General features: G+C 54.2%; 1 protein-coding gene across 1 annotated transcript in view; it reads right to left on the bottom strand.

The window, feature by feature from the left end:
• Positions 1-12,316, bottom strand: part of MAN1A2 (mannosidase alpha class 1A member 2) — a 219,503-nt gene that overhangs the window by 4,936 nt on the left and 202,251 nt on the right. The gene's annotated exons all lie outside the window — the stretch shown is intronic.

Below are 12,316 nucleotides of genomic sequence, written 5' to 3'. Positions count from 1 at the left end.
GCCAGAGCTGAGAGGTTGGCACTTGCAGGCTAGGAGCCGAGGAGGAGTGGCGCTGCAGGAGAAACTGAGCCAGGCGTGACCCCTAGCCCAGGGGGTTCCAGGCAGAAGAACAGCCCACTGATGTCCCTCTCAAGCTAGGAGTATTGTGGGGACTGAAACCCCATCTCCTAAGAACACTCCGCACTGCTCCAGTCCCAGGCCTGACTCCCTTGGGACCGTACTGCCAGGGGCATCAAGTCCAAGCTCCAAGTCTGCCTCCTGGCCCCCAGCACAACTGACCACCCCCACACCGCTGCCACCAACTGCTGCCCTCACTGAATTCTCTCCTCTCCCACCCACCGCCCAGGCCCAATCTCAGCCACCATCACCTCCCTCCCAGGTCCTAGGGGCCAGCCTGTGGGGCTGTTGCTCTTTCAGCCCTGCCCCTGGGATGCACCTGGACAGTCCCCGTTAACATGTGGATCAGACCCTGTTTAAAAGTCTCCCTTATCGATCCTCCTCTGGAGGAGGCTGCTTTGGGGAATAAGGTAAGGGGTCAAATGCGTGAGAAACTCCCTGTCCAGCAGATCTGATGCCCTCTGCCCACCTCTCCAGCCACGTCTCATCATTCCCACCATACGACCTCTGATGCTCAGATGACAACGTCCTTTCCTCCTTTTTCCACCTGCTGCCCTCCAGGTCTGTCCCCCCAGCTGAGGGAGGCACCCCCATTGTTCCCACAACCCCGCCCCCCATCTCTGTTATCTCTCTCCCTCTGGACTGGGGATTCTGAGCTCTAATTCCTGAGCACCGGGAATACAACAGCAAACCAAACAGAAAAATCACATACGGGATGGAGAGTACATAAGACGCATTCGTAAGTATATACGTACACAAGATGTTTGGTGCTGGGGAGAAGTTTTAAGCAGGACAGAGGGAATAAATGCTGGTGGCGATTTAAACAGGACCCAAGGAGGGAGGGAGCCAGCTGTTGGATAACTGAGGGAACTTCGTGCGGTGGGGAAATGTTCTATATCTTGGCTGTGGCAGGAGGCTATGCAGTTGTATACATTTGTCCAAACTCACCGAACTGTACACTGAAAAACTGTGGATCCTACTCGTATAAATTATATACCTCAATAAATCTGACATCATAAAAGAGTGTCCCAGACAACAGAAACCTAGAGGCAGGAGCGTGCCCGGAAGAACTGGTACAGGGTTGGAGGAACCATAGGCCAGGCACTGTGGACAGGGCAGAGCTGGTGTCCAGTGCGTGCGTGCGTGCGTGCGTGCGCCTGCGTTCCGTGTTCTGGGTGGGCCCAGGCGTCAGTCTCCTTACAGACGTCTGCAGGGGGAGCACCGCTGGTGCAGGTGCCGCTTGTCACATCTTCCTCATCACCTACGCTGGCAGCCCCCGGAGGGCAGGAATTGTGCTCTACTCATGCCTGCATCCCTAGGAGGTACCGAGGAGGTGCTCGGTGCACGGTGCATGGAGATTAAATGGAGCTGATTCCCGCTGAACCACGCTGAAGGAATCTGAAGCTGTCTGCGGCCGTGGACGTCCCCCGTGCTGGAGGGGCAGGGCCCAGCCAATTTCACTGTGGATTTGGGCTGGGACAACCCTGTCTCTGGGGTTCATCTGTCCCAAGATGATGTGTAAGGAGGGGCCAGTCAAGGCCAGCTGTTCGTCGTGTGGATTCCAGACTCTCTCCCCCTCTACCTGACTCCGAGGGCTCCGGGTGGGGTGTCCTAAGCCTGGACACTGTCAGCCGCCTCTGTCTTCAGGGGCAAGAGAAGACGGCAGAAAAAGGCTGACGAGCAACTCAGACTCAGCTTCCTTGAATGAGGTGGCCTGGCAGAGGCCTTGCATGCTCTATCTGTGTGCGCCTCTGGTGGGGGCTTGGGGAGCCTCACTTCAGAGACTCTGAGAGCAGAGCCTGCGGTGCACTTGGAGAGGAGAGGAAACCTCACATTTCTTGAGCAAATGCCATGGCTTGGGCACGAAGCCAGCACATCACCCATGTCATTGCTTTATCTTCACTGCAACCTGCAGGGCGCCAGGGTCCTTGTTTACAGGCAGGGAAAATGGGTCACAGAGCGGTTGAGTCATTGCCCAATGCGAGCGTGGCAGAACCGAGGTCTTTCTGTTGCCAGGGTCAGTGCCACCTCAGAGGCGAAGGAAGGAGGGGGTGCTGTGAGGAAGGTCACTGGTTGAGAGGAGCTGGGAAGGGATGGGGTGAGTGGGGCGGCAGCGGCTGAAAATGGGCTGCTTTGTCCAGAAGCCAAGGGATGGCCCGGGACTCCAGGCAGAAAAGGTGCTGTTTCACCCAGGCCAAGGTGAGTAAGTCTGGTAGGGGTCTGGGGTGGAAGTAGGGTCAGCCCAAGGAAAGGACAGGGGGCGCGGCAGGGCTCTGAGCCAAGGGCGACTGGAGCACAAGGGAGTCCAGGAGACCTCACTTCCAGCCTGAAGATGACAGATCCCTGTGGCGTGATTCACCAGCTGCATGACCACAGTCACAGCCCCTGACGTCTGCACGTCGTGTGGCACTCTCCACGGACCTTAAAAGTGTCCACACATGACCACGTTCCATCTCACTAGCAGCCCCCTGAGGGTGTCAGGGAGGTGAGGCAACGAGGGCTGGAGGGGTTAAGTGGCTGCCAAGGTTACACAGGGGTAAATGGCAAATCAAGGCTTGAGCGACCCCCATAAAGGGCCGTGCTGATCCCCCGTCCGTCCATCTGTATAATCATCTGTGTGCTTCTGGAAGGCCTGGATGACCAGACTGAATGGTTGCCCTGGATGGAGCTGGTAGAGTGCTAGAGACTAAATGTTTGTGTGCCCCCAAATTCATAGGTTAAAACCTAACCCCCAAGGAGATGGCGTTGGGAGGTGATTGGGTCCTGAGGGTATAGCCCTCAGGAACGGAATTAGTGCTCCTGTGAAAGAAACTCTGGAGAGCTCCCTCACCGCTTGTACCACGTGAGGCCACAGCGAGAAGACAGCTGACCAGGAACCAGGAAGTGGGCTCCACCAGGCAGAGTCAGCCGGCACCTTTCTCTTGGACTTCCCTGCCTCCAGAACCGTGAGAAATAAATGTTTGTTGTTTAAGCCAACCAGTCTGTGATATTTTTGTTATAGCAGCCCGAACAGAGTCAAACCAGGCCAAGGATGCCAAGATCTTAGCCTCTGGAGGAATAGTATCACCCTCCGTGTCCATGCTCCCTAGGGCTCAGGGCTGAGTCGGCCAAAGCAAGTTGAGTCAATGGGCTTTTGGTCTGGGGACTGCCAAGGCAACATCTGTTTCAGCACTGGGGCTGTCAAACATGCAGAGACTGAAAACCATCCATCCATTCATTTTGCCAGCCAGCCAGCCAACAACCAGAGCTCAGGTGTGTGCATGCGTATATGAGGAGACCTCTGACCCCAGGTCATCAGGTTATTCATGGTCCTCAGCACTTACCCCTTTGGGAGTCAGGGGTGAGGGTAGTGCCTCCCTCTGGCCTTGCTGGTGGGAGCCTGGAAGGAAAGGAAACCCCGTCCTTCATTGGGCACAAATGCTGGTGCCTATGGAGCTCTGTTAGGCAATAAAAACTGCCTTCATTCCGGCCCCCATATTTATCTTCCCCCAGGTTCCCAGACAGGGATCCAGCAGACGGACCTCGGAGCCAATAAGCTTGGGATATTGTCCTCAAGGCCTGAGCAAGCCCCTCCCTGATCCAGGCTCGGAGAAGTCTCCCTAGTACAGGGACCAGCTGACACTTTGTCACTCAGTGCTTCCCAAGCGTACCATCCCCAGGTCCCTTTTTGGGGTGTGTAGAAGTTTTTAGCCTGGTACATCAGTTGCCACGGGACTCACTAGAAATCACTGTGCCAGAGAAATTTCCTGCCTAGGGGCTCCCGTTTCCCATTCTGGGTCAGCACTCAAGGGCTTTGCACGCACACCTGCAGGGCTCCCAGAATCAAAGTGCGTTTTCATCAGAGGCGTTTTTGAGTGTGCAGCATGGAGAGTAGATTTGTTTTCCCTCATTCAAAAAACATTTATTGAGCTCCTTTATTGCCTTTCCCTTTGTTAAGTAATTGCTTCATACGTACTTTGCAGGTGGATCCACAGGAGGCAAGCATCTCCCACCAGGACCAACACAATCCTGAGCCTTCGGCCCTTCCCTTACTGCCCCCTTCGTGGAGCTGAAGGAAAGCTCCGGACCGGGGGCCCTGGCCAACCACAGAGCCAAGCAAGATCAAGCCTACGGCCAGTGAGGTATGTGCGTGGTGAGGGGGATGTGGGGGAAGGGCTGGGGCTTCAGAGATGCGAGAGGGTGGCCCTGAGAGGAGGGAGGCCATCCTGGGGTGAACGTGGGGAGGGGCCCAGGGAGAGGCCTGAAAGGCTGACGGAGCTGTGTCCTAAGCAAAAGGCAAAGGGAAGAGGAACGAAAGAGTTCTTTCTCTCCAAGGGGCAAGGAGCCCCCGAACTCAGTCCTGGTTTGGGTACCCTACTGGAGCCAAGGGCTAAGGACGTAGAGCTGGTTTGGGGAGGAATGGCAGAAGGGCAGAGGCCTGTGGGCCAGGCCAGGAACAGAAATCAGCCTCTGCCGTGACAGTAGGTATTGGGGGCCTGCACACCGAGCCCCACAGCTGTCACCGGCTCACAGGTTCCTGTGAGCCCCTTGCCGGTGACATCGGGTGCGAACGGTGCCAGGCCCCAGCACCGTGTTGGGTGGAATCGGGAGAAGCCCTGGCAGAGCTGAGCCTAGCACAGTGGTCCTCCAAGTGGGACTCACCCCGAACTGGTTAGAAATGCAGACTCTCATGCCCCACTCCAGACCCACCGAGTCAGAACCTCTGGAAGTGGGCCCCATAGTCTGTTAACAAGCCCCCAGGTGATTGAGAGGCACACTCAAGTCTGAGAAACTCTGGCCTAAAGGAATCCCTGACTCTTCTTCCCCCCCCCCCCTCACCCCAGCATCCCAGGCCGGGGCTGGATCAGGGCAGGCGGGGCCTGTAGGGTTGGGCTCTTGAGAAACCCACGCAGGAGCACAGGAAGCCTGAGTGGTTAGAGTCTGTGAGCCGTGCCCTCTCGGGAAGGGAAGCCTGACAGATCAAAGGCAGCACCTGCCGTCCTGCTGCTCTGCTGCCGGGTTTGCAGCCTGGCTCCCCGGGCCTCGGGCCCTCCCGAGACCTGCCGCCCAGGAGGAGGCCTGGGCCAGGCACAGCCTCCCATGCGGGGACTTCCCTGGCCCCGAACAAAACCCCTCAGGGCACCAGGAGTGCTCCACATACATTGCATGCCCTGTTATCTCCACCCCAACCTACTGAATTGAACGCTTTCAGTATCCTGGCTGTGCAGATGCGGGTTTCATAGTTTCAGAGTTCAGTAACTTGGCTGATGCTGTTCACCCCTAAGCTGCAGAGGTGGGTCTTGAACCCGTTCTACACGTGCACTGCTTCTTCTGGTCTCACCTCTGATTCCCTAAGTCTTCGCTCTGAGGACGCCTGCCCCCCATCCCCGCAGCTCGGGGGGTGCAGACTGGCATCTCAGTGGCCGGTGGCTTCCCTCTCAGGGATGGGCGTTTGACTTGGTCTTCTCATCCCGGAGCATGTGAAAGCATGCATGTACGCTTGTCCAGCATCCCTCAGGAGTCTCCTTGTGGGAGGAGTCTCTAAGTTCTGAAGCCTCGCCTCCCGGCCTTCCTCCAAACCCGGCCCGCCGCAGGCATCCTCAGCCATCTGCAGGCAACATGGAGACAGGCGAGAAAAGCCCACCTTGTTTCTGGTGAGGCAGCGTGCTGGGACAACGGCTCGCTGGGGCCCTACTTCATGCTGCTCTTGCCGTCTCGTTTCCACTGTGTGCTCACGCAAGGACCTCACTTCTGGAGGAAAACAGATGTGACTGCGTGTGGGCAGGAAACCACAGGGCAGCCTCCTGCCTCATCCGTCCCCATCACTCGAGGCGGCCTCACGTGCTGACAGGGGGACGCTCCCTGGCGGGAATGCTCCGGAGCTCCAGCCTCAGCCTGGGATGCAGGGCCGGGGTGTCCCAAGGCAGCGGGAAGGTGGAGCTCAGCGCTGGGCAGCTGTCAGTAGGAACGGCTAGAAATGCAGACTGTCGGCCCAAACCCAGACCTACTGAATCGGAGACCCTGGGGGTGCAGCCGGGCAGCCTGTGTTTTAACAAGCCCTCCCGGCAATTGAGATGCACCCCGCAACGGGGGATGCCCAGACGGCCCCCATCCCTGTTTCCAGCCTCTTCTCTCACCACGGCCCACACCCTGGCGCAGCCCTCCTGCGTTGCTCACACCCCTCCTTCAGCCGGCACGTCCTCTTACCTCTTCCCGGCAAGCGGGCTCCAGGTTACCCTTCGTCATCCCCGGTGCCCCACACAGCATCTCACGTCACTTCCCTTCACGGCTCTTTTCTTCCACGTCCGACTCTCCCTGCCTGGGCTTTATGTCTATTTTCCCAACACCAAACAATTGAAGCCTCTGTTCATAGCGCACCTGCCTCCATCTAACATTTGTCAACTATTTGCCACGGGGAACGCGGCAGCCGACAAGCAGCAGGGCCCCAGCTCTCGCAGAGCTGACGGTGCGGTGGGAACTCGTGGAAGAGGTGGGCTGAGGCCTTTTACTGAGCCATCTCTTCACCCTCCAGGCACCCATCAGGCCCCTCCCGGCTTTGTCGCCTCTCTGAGCACATGCCATGCCCAGTACCACGCCAGGCCAGCACAGCGCTTCCTCCCCAGGCCAGGCCAGGGCTCGACGCTGCCTCAGCAAACCGGGAGGTGAGCACGAGCGACACACACTGGCACACACGTGCCCACACACACCGCACTCCTCACAGCCCTGCCGGGAAGGGGGCAGAATGCAGTGGGCGCGGCTAGGCAGGACCCTGGAGAACCTTGGTGGCTACATCGATCCTTAGTACTGGTCGCTCTTGGTAGCCAAGGAGGAGGTACAGGGAAACATCCCCTTCCACTGAACGCAAAGGAAAATGGATAGAAACCATCTTCCATCTATTTGGTGTACCTTGCCTCCTCTGACGGACACCAATACCTCACTAGGTCGTCTCAGGTGTTGCTGAATCTCCCTGTCAGTGCTGTTCTCACAGGGGCTGACCAGAAGCTGGCCCCAGCCATGGGGTCTCAGGTCTCTGTACCCTCCTGCCAATTCAAGACTGGTTGACCAAGAGTCCCTGTTGCCCACCACCAGACAGTACAGCAGCGGTACACTGTGCTGGGTAAGGGTATGGTCTGTAGAGTCAGACTGTCTGGAATCAGATCCCTGATCTACCACCTACTTACTCACTGTGTGACCTTAGACACGTTACTCGACCTTTCTGTGCCTTCATTTCCACAACCCCCTGTTAACATGGGCATAATAATAAGGTCTATCTCATAGGATTATTATCAGGATTAATTACTTAATACACACAGCTTATTGAGTAAATACTCAATACACGTTAGGAATCGTTACGATTGACTGGTTGGAAGACGACAGACTCAAAGTCCCGTACTTCTCACGAGGACGGGCATTTTCAAGCAGCAAGTGGCACCTGAGATCTCAGCACAAAGTTTCTGATAGGAGACCGTCAGCAGGAGGGGGAGATAATAAATCAACTCCCTCTTGATTTATTATCTACTTCACCAATTAGGCTCCCGTGGGAAGGTGCCCTGGGGATTTCCATAAACCCATAGAATAGATTCATGGAATTGAGTATTTCCAGTTACTAGTTAAGATAAGTTTTAACAAGTGTGAGATAAGGTCAGTTTTCAGGGGATCATCCAAATGGATGAGAGAGAACAGACGCCCAAGCTGGTTACTAATCTACCCCCACTGGCATGGCCAATGCTGCTCGTGGGAATGTGGATGTCTCAGCCTTTCTTTTCTGGAAAGCCGCCTGGCAACACACGAAGAACAGTAAATGAGTTCACACCCTTTCACCTGGTAATTCCTCTTCCAGGCATCGACCTCAAGGAAATAAGCAGAGAGGTGCACAAAAATTTCTATGTAAGTTTGTCCATCATAGCGTTGTTCGCATTTTAAAATAAAATAGGAACAAATGTCAAATACTAGAGAAACAGTGAAAGAAGGTACATGCCTAAGACAGAATATTATATAGCCTTTAGTAATCTCTGGAAGGACTATTTAACAGTGGCACGATGGCTGGTTTGCTCCTCTGTGAAAGAGGGTGACCACACTGAACCCACAGGCTCTCCTGAGCCTCAGCCCAGCGAGGCCCTGAGTCCAGCAGAGTGCAGGCCACCTGGTAAGCACTCAAAGGAGGGGCTGCCATTGCAAGTGAGAAGTGCAGCCACCAGCTGCCATGAGCTCCAAGGCCTAGCCTTCCATTTCAACAAGAAGGAACACAAAGCTCAGGGGCTGCAGGTTGGGACGAGGCTGTTCCAGCCTCAGAGGAAGTGGGTACAGGCGTGGCTCTCCCCGACACACCTCTCCCATCCTCACTGGCTAGCACGCACCCCGTCTGCAGAGCCCCTTTCGGCTCTCAGAGCACACTCTGCATTATTGCTGCAGATCTCTCTGCAACCCATGAGCCCAGCTGGGCCAGCGTCATTCCAAGTGCCCAGCCTGAGAGAAACACATTCAAATCCCGACACCACACCACTTAGTGGCTATGTGAACCTAGGCAAGCCAGCCTCGCGGGGCCTCAGATTTCGTTTCTCTGGCTTCCGCCTCTTCCTGGAGACGCTGCAAGGAGCAGATGTAGAAGTGTCTTTTTCGTCTGCACAATGCAGAGTCATGCTCTGAGCCGTGCTTTTCAGAGGAGGAAACTAAGGGTTGAAAAGGTTTTAAAAAAATCTTGGTCCAGGTCCTGGGAATAGGTGGACACAAGGTTGGGAAGCACCCAGCTCTTCCAAAGTCCTAACCGTTCTTTTCTTTTCTTTTCTTTTCTCTTCTCTTCCTTTCTTTTTCTTTCCTTTCCTTTCTTTTCTTTTCTTTTTTAACAGCTTTATGCAACATAATCCCCATGCCATAAAACTTATTCCTTTAAACTGTACTGTTCAGTGGTTTCTAGTGTATTCACAGAGCTGTACCCCATCTAACTTTACAACATTCTTCTCGCCCCCCCAAAAAACCCTGTGCCCATCAGCAGTCCTTCCCCATTTCCCCCCAAGTCCCTCTGCCCAGGGCAACCACTAATCTACTTTCCGCCTCTATAGATTTGCCTAACCTGGGCATTTCGTATAACTGGAATTATACTACATGGTCTTTCATGACTGGCTTCTTTCATTTGGCATAATGTTTTCAAGGTTTGTTTATGCTGAGCATGAATCAGCACTTCATTCCTTTTTATGACTGAATAATATTCCATTGTGTGGATATTTTGGTTATTCATTCATCAGTTCCTGGACATCGGATTGTATTCACTGCTTAACTATTATGAGCAATGCCACTAGGAACATTTGTGTACAAGTTCTGTGTGGACATGTTTTCAATTTTCTTGGGCATATACCCAGGAGAGAAACTGCTGGGTCACCCTGCTTTTCTGTGCTGTTTCTCAGAACTTTTGACATAATGTGCATTTTCCAAACTTACTTGGCCAGGAAACCTTTTTTCCACAAAGCATCTCGGATGCCTTTGGGAAAGTCTGATTTAGCCCAACCCCCCTCATTTTGGGGAAACAGAAGCCCAGAAGGGTCCAGCACCCTGCCAAGATCACACAGGAAGTGAGAAGCGCAGCCACCACAGAAACAGAAGAAACATGTGACCATCTGAATGGGAAAGGCAAACCAGGAGAAACAAGAGGAACCCCTTAAACGTGAAAGATACCAAAGAAATCATAAAGGAAAAGAAAGATGAACATGGTTGCACACATAACATTTAAACTTCTGAACCCCAAGCTGCCTATAAAACAAAATTAGCAAGCAGATGATGATACAAAACTAGACCACCATATCTCAGCCCTGGCTACCTAGGAGAATGGCCTCGGGAATGCTAACAATTCCCACGTCCAGGCCTCACCCACAGAGATGGATTTAAGTTTTAAAAGCTCGCAGGTGATGGGCATCTGGAATTAAAATTTAGAGGACCTAGTGTTCATGTAATTAACAGATAAAGACTTATTAAAAGATCAGTAAGAAAAAGTCCTGTACTGCAATAGAAGAGTGGACAAACAACAAACACATTATCTGTCAGAGAAGAAAGATAAGAAATATGAAAGTTCAACTTTACCACTAGCCAAAGAAGTAGAGATGATACATTTATTAAGCACCTACCATGCTCCACATAGCTTACATTAAGGTAGTTAATTCTCACAACAATTCCACAATGTAACCCCATCCTACAGATGAAGAAACTGAGGCCAAGGAGTGTGGCCTAGTGCAAACAGGGCCGTATGGCCCTAGGGGCAGGGCCGGGACTATACCCATCAGTCTGCCCCTAGAACCTGAACTTAAACCAGCACAGCATGTTTCATCACAGGGTGGATGCCTTTTTTACCCATCAAACTGGAAACACTCTGGAAAAGCTAACTCTCCATGTTGAAGAGGACGCAGGGAAAGAAGTGCTTTCACCTACTGCTGGCGGAATTCTCAACTGACACAATGTCTCTGGATAACCATTTGGCAATATGCAGCACCAGCCTTAAAAGTGCTGATGCCGGGGCTTCCCTGGTGGCGCAGTGGTTGAGAACCTGCCTGCCAATGCAGGGGACACGGGTTCGAGCCCTGGTCTGGGAAGATCCCACATGCCGTGGAGCGACTACGCCCGTGAGCCACAATCGCTGAGCCTGTGCGTCTGGAGCCTGTGCTCCGCAACAAGAGAGGCCGCGATAGTGAGAGGCCCGCGCACCGCGATGAAGAGTGGCCCCCACTTGCCGCAACTAGAGAAAGCCCTCGCACAGAAACGAAGACCCAACACAGCCATAAATAAATAAATAAATAAAACTAAAAAAAAAAAAAAGTGCTGATGCCCTTTGATCCAGGACTCCCACTTCTAGCAATCTGTTCTGAGGAATAAGTACAGGTGAGGACACAGGACGTTCCAGGCAAAGTGGAATCCTGACCCCATTTCACAAAATGAGAAAATAGGGGCTCAGGAAGATGAGTAATTTGCCGAGGTATCTTGGGTCATTGAAGTTGAGGGGTTGCCACGCAGGGTCAGAAGCCCTGAGCCAAGCCTAGGGGTATGGCTGGCACCTCTCTTCCAGGGGCCGCATACGGTTCCTGTTGGAACAATCCTAACCCTCCCAGAAGCAATGGACGGCACTGGCTGAGCCCGGAGAGGGCTGGTGGCAGGCATGGCAGGGGTGGGGGTGAAGGGAGAGCCCACAAATGGAGTTTAACACATTTCTCCCCGTATAACAGGCGTATGTATGCATGTATGATTATTCTTATTTACCCGAGGCTGCCAGTGGAGAAGCCCCAGCTCATCACTGAACACTCCACAGGCACCACTACACGGCAGCTCTGGGTCCACCTCCCGCTCCAAAGTCCTGGAGGTCAGGGTCCGTGGTTTGCTCCTATCTTGATCCCCAGCCCCTGGCCCAGGTGCTGTTTGGATCACCTGAGATCAGGGACAGAAAATGTTAAATATTTAATAATTGTTAGTTATCCTTTGGTGACCCTTGCCCATCAGATCTGTTCTGCTGCAGGACAATGGCCATCAAGGACGGCCTGAGGAACGAGTCCTCACTGCAGAGTCCTGCGGGCCGGAGAGACAAGCCCTATGCCTGGAGGTATGTGACCTCGTTTCCAAATTATGTGACCTCTGGAAGTCAGCCTTCCCAAGCCTCAGGTTCCTTATCTATAAAATGGCTGCAATGATAGATTGGGCGGCCAAGAGGTATTCTTCGTAAGGCGACCTGGCTTCCTCCCGATTCTGGCATTTCAGGGCCTGTCACAGGCCAGAGGGTAGAAACGTGGTTACACACAGGCCTTCCCGGCCCCTCAGATCACACACTGTTTCCCCTGGGACCCATGTCCGGAAGTCAGCTGGCGCCGCGTGGTTCTGTGCCAGGACCGGGAAGCGGCGGGTGCTGAGCTGCCACGCCTCTGCCTGTCCTATGAGCTCTCCCCGCAGCTCGGCGGGCTCCCCCCAGCACAGCTATGGCTGCCAGCCCATCCCTGGGCCCTGCAGTCGGCACCCTTCCGGGCTAACCAGGCCCTCTCCCTGGCCCTCTCCTGCCCCCGCCCATCCTCCGTTCTGTCACCAAGGTAATGCTGAGCAGCGGTCTGTGAAAGCGGAAAGCAGGTGTCTGAGCTCCCGCAGGTCCCTTAGTCGTGAAGTTGGACGTGCCCTGGAGCCTGGAGCCTGAGGCGCGGGCAGACACCTGCGCACCCTGGGGAGGGCAGCTTCCTCGGGGCGGTCTTGGAGTCCTGCT

Source organism: Balaenoptera acutorostrata, chromosome 1 (assembly GCF_949987535.1).
Source record: "Balaenoptera acutorostrata chromosome 1, mBalAcu1.1, whole genome shotgun sequence".
Taxonomy (NCBI): domain Eukaryota; kingdom Metazoa; phylum Chordata; class Mammalia; order Artiodactyla; family Balaenopteridae; genus Balaenoptera; species Balaenoptera acutorostrata.
The sequence above is the reverse complement of the archived record's forward strand: the minus strand, read 5'-3'. Positions and strand labels throughout refer to the sequence as shown.